This window comes from Dermochelys coriacea, chromosome 5 (assembly GCF_009764565.3).
Source record: "Dermochelys coriacea isolate rDerCor1 chromosome 5, rDerCor1.pri.v4, whole genome shotgun sequence".
Taxonomy (NCBI): Eukaryota; Metazoa; Chordata; order Testudines; family Dermochelyidae; genus Dermochelys; species Dermochelys coriacea.
In genome coordinates, this window is record NC_050072.1 from 28,492,056 (window position 1) to 28,505,024 (window position 12,969).

Sequence of the window (12,969 nt, forward strand, 5' to 3'; positions counted from 1 at the left end):
ACTTTGAGGTTCCTATCTTGATGCCTCTACTTCTAGTAGAATATTGAGATCAGTCTCAGTTAATACCACTACTGATTCCATTTCAGAACTTGCCTAACACTGTCAGGACCCAGTGGGGTGAAATGTATTTAGTGCTTGACCATGCATAAAGAGTGAGAGCATTCAGCATGCACATATAGCACTGGTGGTAGTGGGGGCAGCAGAGCACCTCACATAGCAGGCATGTTTGTTGATAAGAAACCTCATGGTAAGACATGTTCCATGCAGCCACCTACCTCAAGGCAGGAAATCCTGCTGAGATTCCAGAGTGGTTCCAGGAAGTCTAGGTATTTCAGACTATTAAATATAACCCTGCCCCCAACCTCGTATGGGTCTTATATGCCTATGGGAGGCTGTCTTAACTCAAGCATTTTAGAGCAGCTCATCTACCTGATAGTTATGATTAGTTTTACCATGCACTTCATAGAAATCAGACCTGTAACAAAGCAGGCTGACTTCTCAAAAGGCTAAGATATTCCAAGAATTGATTAAGAAATACACAGATGGTTAAGAACCATTTAAAAGGGTTTCCTCATAAGTTTCTAGGCTCTTTGGACAGCAGCTTTAACAGTTTATTTTAGGATTGTTGCCAATAAGCTACAGTACTATTACTCTAGAACAGCATTCCTCTCCCTCCACCCCCAAAAAGTTGGGTAGTTAGAGATTTTGAAAACCCCAATTATGGTCATAGCAGCACAAGCTATCAAGATGGATGCTGTTATTTGGAAACTGAGGTAATGAGACCACCATGTTAAGCAGAGAACTCACCTGCCATTTATAGAAATGGAAATAATTGTATTTCTGGCCCTGCAGCAAGGATCATGCGAGTTAAATTGTGTGGAGAAAGGAAAAAAGAGGGGGAATTATGGAAAGGCTAGAGGGGGAAAAAAAAAACTGACAGTAAAGTAAAAGTCTCTGCTAGACTGCCTAGTACTTTGTCCTCCTCACAACATGTGCTTCTTCATTGTCCCTTGGTACTGCAAGGGCTTGATATAGCCAAAAGAGTTATTGCATGTAAATATTAACCTTGAATTAGAATCCAGGAGGCCAAGAGAGGACAGGAAAACAAGGCTTTATTGCCGACTCCAACATATCCTGTTGGGAATAAGGGAAGTTGCCAGAACTGCTGCAATAATTTAAGTAGTACTAACATAGTTTTGTAAGGCAATGTTTTCTCCTAAACAGTTAGTCATTTGAATTCCTAATAGTTTAGAAAGCTTGTATTTTGTACTTCTGCTTCAGCTCTTACTAAATTAGTCTGGAGAAGACAGGCATGACAACCCAATAGTCAGGAACTCTATTAACAGCAGCTGCATAAAGATACCATTAAATCCATTTGCCAAAAGGACATCTTTAGTCTATTACACAGCTATTGGATGATATGGTCAGTTTCCAGTGGCACATGTGATGCAATCTATTTTTAAGAGAAGCTTGGCAGCTCTTCAGTTTAAAAAAACAAAACAAATGCATTCTACCTACAAGTGGGTTAATTTAACAAAAAAAAGTTAGTGGAATAAGCTGAAACAGGGTAGAGAGAAACATGCTGCTCTCATGAGAGAATCTGAAATCATCAATGATGCTAACACAACACATTAATACTTGAGGCAGCTTCTGCTATACAATAGCACATTCATGTATGTCCCTGTGTGGCTTGAACAACAATGACAATTATGCACATAAATCTCTGGACTGGATGCTAATGTTGCACATTTTACTGTTTAAACACTGTTGCATTGGCAATGAACTGAGTAACCTTGAAAGGCATTGTGCAAGCGTTATTCATTTTTCTAATTCACTGCATTATTTCAGACACATCTGCCTTTTGATCAGGGTCTTTTGGGCACATCTGGAAAGTTGAAGTGCTAGACTGGAAACGTTTTGCCTCATTATTAAAGCACCCAAAATGCTAGAGCACTGTGTGCTTTGAGTGGTCAAGGGCATTGAGTTTACACTTAAATTGAATGAACCTACTGTAGTGCAACAGCTTGGATTGTGACATGACCTGCTGAATAAGAATGGAATTTACCCCCTTACGATTGGAAAGTGGTACCATAGTCAGCCAGAAAGCAGTCCAACAGACATGGGCGTAGAGCCTAATCTGAGACCCTAGTGGGGTTAGCCTCCTCATGGGCCTCACTACAGATCATAGTTCTCATTTCCTTAAGTGAAGTTTGGGGGAGGAGGGAGAATTACCAATTTACCTTTTGGCTCATTTCAGAGAAATAAATGAATTCACATTCTGAATTTAGTGTCCCAATGACATCATGGGGGTATCAGAGTGCAAATACCACAGGCTTCAGAAGAAGCCTGCTTATGCAGCATTTCCCTTTTATTAAGGGGAATACTTTACACCACACTGCATTTTTAGCAATATGGTTGTCTCCTGCTGCCTACATCTAGGAACAAAGAGGCAGTTTGCATGAGACTGATCTAGAGTTTTAAGAGCAGGAATAAACCGTTTTTCCACATCCAAGTCTAGCAGGATATATAGAAAGACTCAAGCAACCAAAATCCAGATGCAAATGGAGTCTTGATGGCTGCCAATGGGCACCTTGCCTTTAAAGCAAGTTTTTTTTATTAAAGCTAATGTTTAACTTAAATACACAGGTTGAGAAAAATGTCTTCACATCTGGGTATAGTGTTTATATTATCCATAAATACAAAGTCTGTTTAAAAACTCATAAGATACATACTACAGTTATTTCAGTTCACTGGTCTTATCAAACTGTCAAATCACTTATTAGAATAATTTTTGGTATGCAGTTTACTACCAGTCATGCTTTCCACACCAGCTATAAATGCTTGGCTCCCCTCCCCACCAGCCACTAAGAGTCCTTCCTCTTTCCAAGAGACTGGAGGTTTGTTTTTGTTTTTTTTAAAAAAAGGAGCCATAATCCAAGTTAATGTTGATGGCAAGCTCATCCCAGTGTTGCTACAATCAGTTTTAGTCTAGCTACTGTCAGACATTTGGTGACCTTTCACTAATATCAACTTTTGCTTTGAGGTCTAAGCAGCAATCACAACACGGCTGGTCAAAGCTATTTCTTAGCTAGTTTACAAGAGTCAAGTTCACAACACTAAAGATAAGTACAATTGGCTCAAATGACTTTCTAGGAACAGTTTTGTCTGTCATTTAAATGAGCTACTTTAGTCAGTTGGGGTCAGGGTTCATGCCTTTCACCAAGGTGTATCCTTATGACAAGGGTCACAGGCCTGCTTCTGTAGGCTATTCTCTTTGTCAAGAACTATAGTTCCCATGGTTTAATGCATTTTAGAAGGTACTGGGTAGTCCCCTCCCCTGCCACTGTGCTGGACTCCAGTACTGCCAACACTGGAAGCAATATTTAATTGCTATGAAGAGGTAGTGATGGGGAGCCTATTCCCTGGCTACCTGCCTTTAAGTCTTATATTACTGAAGTTTTTGGTTGCTAAACTTAAAAAAAAAAAAGGCTGTGAAGCCAGTGACCAAATCATGGTTGCCACAGGGATTGGTTTGTGATAGCTCCATGTACTCCAAGGTCTTAGTACAGGCAACAAGGAGTCATTCCAGTGATCCACCATCCAAATGCCTTTCCCATATCAGCTTAGTTTACTAGCTGTTGCTCCATCAACTGATCAGGACAGTCTGTTCTCATGATATCATCCCACCAGTTTTTGGTCTTTACTTAGCATTTGATTTTGTTAAGAATCCAGGAAGTATAAGAACATGGCTTAGTCAGCATTTACATAATTTTCTCAGGTTGTTTTTAAATTAAGCCAGGCATCTGTTGCCTACTCATCTAACAATTCTCAAAATGAACTGGCTGTTCAGCAGTTTAAAGGATTTTAACATATTACAAATCTGTTCTCAAACCTGAGACATTCTAAAGAATTTGTACATATTTAGGAGAGCTGGTTGGAAGAGATTCAATAGCCAGCTTTCTATGGGAACGGTTTTGGCCAGATTCTAATATTGGTTTATTACTCCATGAATACAAGTACACCCAAATCTTTGGGCTAGTTCCCACAGAGCTGGTCACCAAGCTCTAGGAAATACAGCATCTATAAATTGGAACATCATTCTGCTTAAGGGCAGTTTACTTCGTTCTAGCAGCACACAGGATTTTATTGCAAGTGTCTATATCAATGCATTATTCATATTTGCATTGGTTTCAATTTGCCAGCTTCTGCCCCATGCTTATCTGTGCAACCCCCTTATCCCATCTGAAGCTAGTTGGGTAGAGGGCAAAAATGGCCTTGTGGCTATTGCAGTTCTGGGTCATTTAGGTGACAAAAGTAGATTTTTCAGTTTGTACTGAGCAGCTTTAGACAAATTTGTTGATCACTGCAAGGCAAGAGTTTGTTAAGATCCAGAAGTTGGAAGCTAGAGTTTCTCCTCAGTATGGATCTCTTCTGTCCTATAAGCAGCTTTTAAGATGTAGTTTCAGTGGTCCTAAAAAGTATCAAAAGACTAGGTAATTTCTGAAGTGTAGAGATACATTGGTTGCTTTAAACCTCGACTTTCAGTCCTTCCAGTTCTATTTCGCCATTTGTTGTGGCTCCTCACTACTTTAGTGTTGCTTAGTTAAGTCCATTTGACTCAGACCAAGAGCATTATAACTCATGTAATGAAAGAATTTTAACAAGGGAATAGCTCAGAGCCATTTCACCTCCACCTGGAATTGTTAGCTATAGAGTATGCCTCTCGAGCTAAAGATCCTCACCACTGGGAGTAAATTCTCTTTAAGAACTCTCCCAATAAAGTTGGGACTTTCCCCTACATTGAAGTAGTTAGTGTTATTTCAGTTTCATGTAAAATCTGCCACCATTGGGATATCCCTCTTTGCAGTTTGAACATGTGACTATTTCATTAGACCAGAGGTAGGACTATTGCCTATCTTCTGCACAGCCTGCCATGGTGTACTATGCAGATGTTGCAACTATCCATTACAAAGTTGTAAGAAAATAGGATTTACTCCATCACCCTTGTGGTGTTTAAGAGTAGTGTGATCTAAATTAATAGTTAAGATCTGTTGGGCTAGGATTTGATTGAGAACTTGTATTATGCTCAGGATCCAAGCATGGAATGGATTATTCAGCAAGTGCTTAGAATTTGGCCTACAGAAGTGTTTCTATAGAGAAGAAAAAAGGTACTTCATGAAAGCTAAGAATGGTCAATCAGGAAAAGCAAATTTAAAATCAAGTCCACTTCAATACAGATGTTAACTATCCACTATGGGTATGTTTACACAGGAATAAGATACCCACAGCTGGCTCAGGTCAACTGAGTCAGGCTTCAACTCTGGGATGGGGTGAGGAGGGAAGGGGAGAAGCCATGTACATTCAGGCTCAAGCTGCAGCCCAAGCTCTGGGACCCTCCACACTTTCAGGGTCCCAGAGCTTGGGCTGCAGCTTGAGCATCTACATAGCAATTTCCCCTCCCCTGCTTCCAGCTCCAGAGTCCAAGTCAGCTGACCTAGGCCAGCCACGGCTTTTATCCTTCTGTAGATGTACCCTTGGTCAGTACAGATAAGAGTTAAGCAAACATCTCACTGCTTCATGTGTGTCACATGCTTGCTAATCCACTAGAAGATGGACAGATATTAGCAATGAGCACAGTAGTAGAGTCTAGTCTATATAGAGTAGTGTCTGAGGGAGATTTGGTAACTGCCAGTTTGAAAATATGAAATGCTCTGTCAGATACAAAGATGTCTCTAGGGGCCTGGGGAGTTGCATATCACTGATAGTCTAAGTGGGAATTTGTGGTGCCACTGCTGCCTTTGCCGAAGCTGAGTAACTGGAATCATTTGATTATACCTCCTTCTGTAACTATAGTTAAGACTAGTGTCTTATCTCTGCCTAAAAGATCTACAGGGGAGGTTCTCATCTGAACTATTCTCTGACTCAACATTTTTATGAGTTTCAGTGGGCTTCCCTAGGTGGTCATTCAACATTTTACAACTGCATATGGATTCCTCCATTAGACATTACTGGCAGACTGCAATATCTTCCTGGATGCACGATAGAGGGAATACATGTTCTAGAAAATTACATTAAGGAAGACTTACATTACGACAAAGCCTGGGTGTAGCTGTCAAGAACTCCAAGTTCTAATCCAGACTGACATAGGCTTCCTTTGTACCTTTTTGCAAGTCAGTCATCTCTAGAACCATCTTGTCCTGCATCACCCTTTGAAAAATGAGAATTTTAGCTACCTCATAAGCTATGTTCCCTCTAATTTTTGAGAGGCTGTGTGTGCAAAAAATTTCTTTGCAAATTGTTGTGTGCAGTTTTTCCATTATGTGCATGGGTTTTAGGATCTGTGCATGCATGCCCACATGTGAGCATTGTTCCCTCTAAGCTGCACAAATGCCTGGAGATGGGGCTCACCTCCTACTTGGGAGGAGGAGGTTAGGCACTAACTTTGAACCCTGCTCTGAAGCTCCATCTTGCAAGTCAACCTCAGTTTAACAAGTGATTGCAGTTCGAAGCCCTTATCTTCTGCTGCTAAGAACAAAGACTGCCTCCTCCAGTTTTTGCCTTTCAAGATAGGAGGTTCTTTGGCCTTTTGTACTATTCCTTTCTCTATTGGAGTTGTAAGGGTTGATCTAGGAATGATTACTGTACTATCAGATCTGAAATTTATAATGAATTACTTCTCATATTGCAATCCCTTCAGTGCTCTTATTCATCTTGTCCTGTGATAGGTAGGCAAGTCTTATTCTTGAGATCATGTGACAAAATTCCATAGTTTCAGATGTTATGATTCTACAAATCAGAATGTTTGCAGTTACATGAGGACTAAAGTGCCATGCATCAAGGTAAAAATTGCCACCTAGTATCTTGTTCCCTGCTCTGCAAGAGCTGTACAAGTGTCCAGTCAGTGTCTTTTTAAAGCTTCCTGAATGGTGTACAGTCACTGACCCTTGTTATTTTAATAAGAGACTCCCCATCCTACAAGAATCTAATATGAACTAGTAGAGAGGGAGGAAATTCAGTCAAGGCCAGTGTGCTATCCTTAACTGGTCCCATTTAACTGAAAGTGTTATGATTAAGAGGACACGTATTATCTGTGTTTGTTACTTTGGAGACAATTAGAGGCAGTGAAGGCCTGTTGTCAGGAGTTTTATCAAGTCTTTAACCCTAGAGCATTTTGCAGTGGTCAGGGATGCTGGTGGTTCTTCACTTATATTTGGTCACACACACATCTTGTCAGCAATGTGTCATTCTGAGGGGTTCTCTATGCCAAGGGAAAACCTGGGTCAGTGGGATTAGTGTGTAGAAAGTTAAGTATTGGAAGGAACAGGCCAAGTTAAGTGTTGAACAAAGCTAAGGACTTGCCTACACAAGAAAGTAGAGCCGGTTTAGTTACACTGATGCAGTACAATAGGCCTTGCCTATACACAAGCTGTATTAGCAATATTATATCTACATTTCAAGATGTCTGCATCTAGTTTGTTTTGGGTCCCAAGACTATGACGTTCTGGCAGTCAACTCATTACCAGGCATTCCTTAGCCACCACCCTCCCGCCTCACCTCCAGCTAGTGTTCCCTCTTCACTAAAATGCCCTTAGTGGGAGGAAGGTGCCTCTACAGAGGTTTACATCAGCGTTTGTACAGACAAAAAGGAGAGGTGTGACAAGATGGCCTCTGCAGTAACCTGGCTAGCCTCAGCATTCACTCTTGCAAAGGACTTGAGTTCAAGGATGTCAAGTTGATTGGTATGTTGTTAGCCATGATTCCTTTCTATTATACCTTTTCCAAAAGGACAGTCTAGGATTGCTAGCTCTGTTCATGTGTTATTCCCACTGGGAGTAAGGGAAACAATGTCCAACCTCTGATCCTAAAATTCTTACTAGAAATCCAGTTTCTTCCACTGAAGTTTTCAGGATCCCTTATCTGAAGGATACTTAGGACACTAATCTAACTATGCACTGAAGGCTGTGGTTAGTTAAATTGGGTAGTAGATCTGGATCTCTTACTGATCGATAGGCACTAGTAAAGACAAAATATTGCCCTTATCCCTCCCCTAGCCTAAGGGAGCTTACTTCCACTGACTGAGAATAGATCCCTAAAGTATTCTGATGGCCAATAAATGAGTCTGCTGCTTTGAGTGCTCTCATAAAGGAGAGTAATGTCATCCTAATTGCTGAATGCAGTCCACATGCATCCCAGAGTGCTGGGTCAGCCCAAAAGACCACCCAAGTGTCTTAGAAGCACGTAGCTCATCAAAAAAAGATAGGAAGCCTGTAGGCCTGGCAACAGTACTCTAAGATTACAGCATGGTTTCAGACTACCCTATTTCATCTCTGGAAATCCACATCTTCTCTTTCCATCTCTCAGCAGCCTGCCTAGCTGGGAAACCACAATCCCCCTCCTTGAAACCAAGTATTATTGACTTAGGTTCCCACAGAGCCCAGGGATAGATGTCTTTTCTGCCTGCTTCCTGCTGCATTCAATGTGTCCCACATCCAGTTGTCTTATTCCTGTATTCAGGATATTAGTACTCTTCCTTCACAGAGGTAAACATTCATAAGGCGGTGCTCAGTGACCATCAACTAAAGGTCTACAGACAGCTCTCTTCTCCAAGTAGATCTTGACTGACAAAGCTCTGGCTCCTCCCTCCCCCCCCACCTTAGAGTTCTAAACACTGAAGACAGCTGCAAGGACATTTATAAGAAATGCTTGCTATGTTCCTGCTGTGTCTCCAGGCCATCCAATGGCTATTGGACCTGCCATTCTTCCCTCTAGGAAGCTTCCTATGAAGCGTTAGGGAGACATTACCACTGTAAAAGTGAGGATTTTATGGCAGTCACAACTGATTAAGTTCTCTGGGGTTAGGCCCACATCTTCCGGTTCATAGCATACTGGACAGACAACTGGTGCTTAATATAGTTTGTTTCAATTGACACTAAAAAAAAGCAATGAGGAGACAGATAGCAAGTCATGCTGTAGCAAAGTCCAATACCAGTTACCAGAAAGGATGAGTGAAGATGGTAAAAGGTATTCAGAGTCACCTGAAGTTTTGGAGTTGAGTGGATCTGAATTCCAAGAAGTCTTAAATTTGGTCCATTCAGGAGTAAAGGTCAAGGAGTAAATGGGGCCTAGAGTAAAGGTCCTAGTGACTTGGGAATGCTCTCCTATTTACACCAACCTTTTCCTCAGTCTTACTGATCTTTTGCCAATTAATGCTTTATTCCTGTGGCTCACCTATCTTTTATACCTTTTTGGGGGTTCTCCGTTTACAGCAGAGGTTGGTTCTATTTCAAAGTTAGGTTTAAAGCATGAATGACATTCCTAAGACATTGGGCAATTTCAGAAGTTTTCCCAAAGGAAAAGATCCATTTTGGTTTGGCAGAACAGGAAGAGCCTGTATACACCATGATTCCCAAGATAGAGTACTGTTATGAACTGATTTTGCACATGGGAAGGATAGGGCAGAATGATCTTCTATTGCCCTAGGAACCCTATTTTGAAGGGCATTTTTGAGGAATCTTCTAGTATATTTCTTTTCCAGATGGTTATGAATTTGCTCCAGAACTGAGTCTGGAATCAAATCTTTAGCTTCTGTGAATGAATTAACCATTTGCCCCATCCCAATTTTTATTACTAATTGGAACATTTAAGTTAGAAATTGAAGGGGGAGGGTGAACATGCATTTATTGGGTTAACACAAGTGCTACTTGCCATCAGAAGGCTAATTAAAAGGCACCAATGCCTAATCTAAGAGTTTTAATAACCAATGAAGGGAAATGTTCCCTTCTATGGTATCCCTGCCCATCCCCGAAGGGATATTTCAGCCACATGCACATCTCTGCTGAAGAGATGAAGATACCTTGCTAGATTCAGCTTAGGCCTTTGGTATTTGTACAGTTTTCTTGGTCTAGTTATTTAGGCTTCTAGAAGAGTGTCCCAATTTCAGGTATTTTATCCTGTATTAAAACCACTTTTCCTTACCTAGTTAACTATGGAAGCCACAGCAACATTGAAGGGGATAAGAGGAAATATTTGTGGCTTTTTAAAGGGAAGGTGGCCAGTCTCTGCAAGGCACATGCCATTATATGTTTTGCTCTTGCTAGGCCACCCAGCTATACAATCATCCTGTCTCATTAGAGGACAATCTATCATTTCCTAGCTTGTTTAGCTAATTAAATGTGCTGCTCTGTTTTTTAAAGCAGTGGAGAGAATGGTTACACCAAGCCTCTAAATAAATTCTACTGTAGGCAAACAATAGATTTAGGACACCAACCAACTACTGGTCAGAACAAGGACATTGCCTTGAACAGTCAGATAGGCCCCCAATGAGTGTCATCATGATATCCTGATTAGTGAGGGCATACATTTGTCTTGTAACCCATTTCTGTTTATTTCATCCTTAAAAGGGGGAGCTCCCTTTCACTAGGCAGGGTTTGTTTGTTTTTTTCCTACAAGATCTGTCACATTCGCCTGTAGAGTTTACCCATCACTACTGAGATGTCACCTACTTGCCCTAAGTGCAGACATTAGAAAGCCAAACAAACAAGATGCTCAGACCAAAATGCTTAGTTATGTTCTCACCCTTTTCTCTCCCCCACCGGCAGTGAGTGACTGGATTCTTTCATCCACACTATTTCTAGAACAGCAGGTTTCTACCAGCTATATTTCTCTCTATAAATATAGCTTGTCTTAATCCCCTCCTAGCTGCAGAAAATGCTTGTTTATTTTGCTTGGAGTTCCTGGGCTTCTTTAGGAGATGGGCCCTTTTAGACGCCTGAAAGCAGGATGCAGACGTTTCCACCCAATTTTAGCTAGAGCCTTGTTTTGGGAGTAACGCCATGCTACTGCCTAGCATTAATATTCCCCCATATCGATTTAAAAAAAAAAAACACCCCACACACTAGTCCTAGGCTAGGAAAGCCATCAGTCACAGCTGGCTCCAGAGATTTAACCCAGTCTCTCGCGTCCCCTCCCCCAGCCCAGCTAGTATTGTCCGTTTCAGCGCTTTAAAGGCGCTAGCCCCAGTGGGGTCTCGGTCTTCGCAGAGCCTTTGCTTAGGGGCGTTGCCACAATAAAACCCGAGTTCGTGATCACTTAGCCCCCAGGAAGAGGTCCCCCCCCCCAGTGATAGAAATCAGAGACTTGGTGAGGGAAAAGCCCAGACCAGCTGGTGGGCGATTAATCGGCTCCCGCTCGAGGGGTCGCCTTCTCTTGGCTGCCTGGAGCCCGTTTCACAGGCTCGCCCCAGGGGGAGCTCGGAGCCCCCCGGCCGGGGGGCAGAGCCCCGCAGGGGGAGGCTCAGAGCCCTGGCAGCAGGCGCCCCGGGCACTCCGAGGGCGGCTTGCCCTAGCCGAGCCGGCGGCGTCCGGCTCGCAGCCGCCACCCCAGCGAGCGAGCGAGTCAATTTCACACTCGAGAACAGGCTGGGGGCTGCTTCCTTAAGTCCGGATTCTTAGCGCCCCCTCCACCCCTGTACTAGGGGCGGTCTGTCCTGGAGCCCCCAGGAGCCCCCGATCGACCCCCCCCCAAAAAAAAAGGGCAGGAGGAAGAAGCAGCAGCAGCCCCCTCCTGAAGAGCTACTTACAGACTAGCTCCGCGCTATTCGGTGCATACTCCTCGGGCTACAGCCGGTAGAGTAGCTGACACCGTGGGCCCGGTTAAATATTCAGTTGTATTCCAGCCTTTAGCGTAGTTAGCCACTCACAGCCAGAGATATGGTTTTAATCAGATGCTGGCAGCTGAGGACTACCCAGGAATGTGCTGTGATGATTTTGCTGCTTGGGCTTGGCTACTCCCCCTCAACGTGTCGGTGCTTCAAACTTAACTCTTTGCAATCCAGGACTGAAGGGAACCAGGGCTGTTACGTAATAACGAGGACTACGGCAGAGAGGAGAAAATGACTTGGGTTGATTTAAACCCACAGCAGGAAATTCGGAGGTTTTAAAATTAGTTGTGTGCGTTTGTAAGGATCGGAGGGAATTCACAAGTAACGGGTGGAAGGTCTGTAGCTCACAAATTCTGCAGGTGTTATCATTCAGAAAGACAGGTTTCAGAGTAGCAGCCGTGTTAGTCTGTATTCGCAAAAAGAAAAGGAGGACGCGTGGCACCTTAGAGACTAACACATTTATTAGAGCATAAGCTTTCGTGAGCTACAGCTCACTTCATCGGATGCATGCACCAAATGCATCCGATGAAGTGAGCTGTAGCTCACGAAAGCTTATGCTCTAATAAATGTGTTAGTCTCTAAGGTGCCACACATCCTTCTTTTCTTCATTCATAAAGAGAAGCCCGAAATGCATTTTTAGAAAGCACTTCCAAACTCTCTCTGTGTAGAGGGGATCCAAAGCCTGGTCTCAATGTGTATATGATTATATTTATTTGTGGAGATGGTGTTTAAAAATCCATACCCAGATGCAGATATGAATTTGGGTACTTTATAACTGGCTGAACAAAAAGCCTGGATAAGGCATCTTCAAACTTTGGGTCCTAGGCAGGTTGTATCCAGATCTGACTTTGGTAGCTTACACCAATCTTTACTCAAAGCACTTATATTGTTTTTGTTCCCCAGTATTGGATCCTGTCATCTCTCCCTTCCCCCAACCCAGTTACAATATATATTAGGAAATGTGGGGTGGGGAAAGGTGTGTTTTATGCGAAAGTCATGCAATGTCCTTAATTTCATCACTGGACACTTGGGGGGGGGGGGTGTGGTGGTTAAATATGTCATGTGCTGTATATTTTATGGTCTCCATCTAACCCTGCATACAAAACCACCAGCGTAAGTGACAGACTGCTGAGAAGAGGCCCAAGCCTGGAATAACAAGGGTGCTGGATATCTGGTGATGACACAGGTGCATTAACACAGCTGTGCCTGCACTATGCTTGATTCTCAGTAGTGCTCTCAGTCCTTCACTTCAGAAGCACAAAATTCTCCCATAAGGAAAAAAAAAACATTTTATACCCCAGCCTTGCAGA

General features: G+C 42.6%; 1 protein-coding gene across 3 annotated transcripts in view; it reads right to left on the reverse strand.

Moving 5' to 3' along the window:
* The window catches only part of DAB2 (DAB adaptor protein 2), a 42,697-nt gene extending 30,900 nt beyond the window's left edge, over nt 1-11,797 (reverse strand). For 2 of the 3 annotated variants that reach the window (XM_043514344.1, XM_038402982.2), the window contains exon 1: nt 11,579-11,779. The gene's annotated coding sequence lies outside the window, so the exon portion shown is untranslated. Of the gene's footprint in view, nt 1-11,578 lie in introns of all 3 variants that reach the window. The other variant, XM_038402983.2, reaches the window with a different exon arrangement.
* Between the last annotated feature and the right edge of the window lie 1,172 nt (nt 11,798-12,969).